At 39.1% G+C, this 2483-nt stretch overlaps 1 non-coding gene across 1 annotated transcript; it reads right to left on the bottom strand.

Moving 5' to 3' along the window:
- Window positions 1-230: 230 nt before the first annotated feature.
- LOC139903103 (small nucleolar RNA R71) lies at window positions 231-336 on the bottom strand. The gene has a single exon (XR_011777947.1). It is a non-coding gene; the product is annotated as a small nucleolar RNA R71 (small nucleolar RNA).
- Window positions 337-2483: the final 2147 nt, after the last annotated feature.

The raw sequence follows: 2483 nt of genomic DNA, 5'->3' as shown, positions 1-2483 counted from the left end.
TTATGGATTATTGAATGACGATCCTAATTCTCACCTTGATAAATTCATATCTCTTTCGAACTCCTACAAACAGCCAGGGATAGGACAAGATATAGTCCGGTTATACTTGTTTCCCTATTCTCTCACTCATCATGCTCAAACATGGTTCAAAGGACTGGAAAAAGATTCCATCACGTCATGGACGGAGATGGCTACTAAATTCCTAACAAAATATTTCCCTCCTTCTACTAAACTTAAGAATGACATCATTAACTTCAAACAAAGTTATGATGAATCTCCTTATACTGCATGGGAGCGATTCAAAACCCTGCTGAAGAAATGCCCCAATCACCAGCTAGAACGGTCAGCTCAAATCTTTACCTTCTACAATGGTCTTACGGTAAATCATAGGATGACGATCGATGCAGCGCTCAAGGGAATCTGATGAACCAAACCGCAGACGAAGCATGAGAATTGCTCGAGAACATGACAATGCATCATCATGACTGGAACAGTGGTGAAACATCTTCATCATCTGCCCCACTCTCTGCACTTAACAATCAAACTGAGGCCATCAAATCCCTCACGGATAAGATGGAATCTCTCGCTAAACAACTCGGAGAATTGAAGACGCAGCCGCAGCAGGTCAACCAAGATCAGGCTAGTGTTAATTTTACGAACCCGCAACCCACTGAAGAATATCAAGTTGAGTACGAAAACCCTGACGGTTCAGTCTGTTACGTTCAATACCCAGCTCGTCCACCAAATCCCGGATTCAATCAATAACCTAGGGTTAATCAATTTTAACGAAGCAACCAACCTTTTAGCTATCGCTACCCACCTTATCCAGCCCAACAATCTCAATTGTCCTACGATCAACCACTTCCACTCACTAGTCCACCAGTCGAGGAAACTTCCCCTACCATCCAGATTACAAAAGCAACTAACCCCACTCTCGAAGCTGATGATCAGTTGACCCAGTTCATTCAAGGACAAAAACAGCTAAATCAGAGAACTGCAGCCATACAAGATTAGACAGAGATACTAATGAGAAATCAATTAGCTTTACTCAAAAGTCTGGAGATGCAGCTCGGACAGTTATCACAACGCCTTGAAATCAGACCACAGGGAAAGTTACCAAGTAATACTATCCAAAATCCCCACATAGAGGAAGCTAAGCAAATGGACTCCGTAATTCCAGAGGAAGAACCACGGAGAAGGTCAGCTAGGCTCAACAACAAATCAACATATACTCAGAAGCTGACCCCTGCAACTTCAGTTCGTGTACCCTATCCTGGAAGACTACGGGAGGAACCATCCAAGCTTGATTCCTTCAAACTTGATGGAAGATTCCTAGACACTATGTCCAAAGTCCCCAACTGTGACGATCGCTCTAAATCCATATAGACGAATACGTCATTCATCGATTTCATTGCGAGGTATTTGACCTCTATATGATATATTTTATAAACATTGCATTCTTTTGAAAAGGTATACCATAAATGAATATTTAAATCCAAGGTTTTCGACATCTGAAGATCTCTACATATAGACAATCATCGTAAATAATGGTTTACAATAATACTTCCGTTGACAATGCAGTCAAAATAGATACATGGTGATGATTTTGTGAATGCAACATTTTCTTGAATGAAGCATGTATGACTCCATGTACAAAGCTTGTCTAACATATAAGCAAACAACGGAAGACTTCTAGGAACCTGAGAATAAACATGCTAACAAGTGTCAACACAAAGGTTGGTGAATTCATAGTTTTAATGTTTAGCATAATCTGTATATAAAGGTGGACCACAAGATTTCAGTTGTTTCATTCGGAAACGTTTATCAAAATATTCTACAAGATTGAGCACCCTGGTAACTAAACTTTAACGTCAATATAATAAGTACTCCTGTTTTAACATACATGCAACCAACATGTACAATACACGCAATCCAACATGTACTAAACTCAAATAGTATACGTCTATTTTATAGTTCAGGCTAGGGTTTCTATACCTGGAACAGACGGGGATGTCAAGCCCTATGGATCCATATACAACTACTCGCGCCCACCAGTTCTTATAACTGGCAGTTACTAGTTAACAAAGCTAAGGGATTTTCGGTTCAAACTCAGTGTAGAATTTAGTATGTACTTGTGTCCATTACGTTTAAAATAAATTGCATGTATTCTCAGCCCAAAAATATAGATTACAAAAGCAATTAAAAAGGGATCTATAAACTCACCTTAGCAACACATAAAGTCATTCACCGAAATGTGACCGAAACTCGGAATACCAAATAACCGTAGATCTCAACCTAGAGAACATATGTTGGTCAATAAATGTCTATCAAGCTAGGTCAGGTCATAGTGTATCACAATCCTAATGCTCGAGATCGACATACAAAAGTTATCAAAAGTCATTTCAAAAAGTCAATCTGACTCAATACAATAGTTGAATGATCATGGCAATCGAAACATTTTAACATTTCACATAGTTTCCCAA

Source organism: Rutidosis leptorrhynchoides, chromosome 3, assembly GCF_046630445.1.
Source record: "Rutidosis leptorrhynchoides isolate AG116_Rl617_1_P2 chromosome 3, CSIRO_AGI_Rlap_v1, whole genome shotgun sequence".
NCBI lineage: Eukaryota > Viridiplantae > Streptophyta > Magnoliopsida > Asterales > Asteraceae > Rutidosis > Rutidosis leptorrhynchoides.
This window is presented reverse-complemented; position numbering and strand designations above follow the sequence as displayed.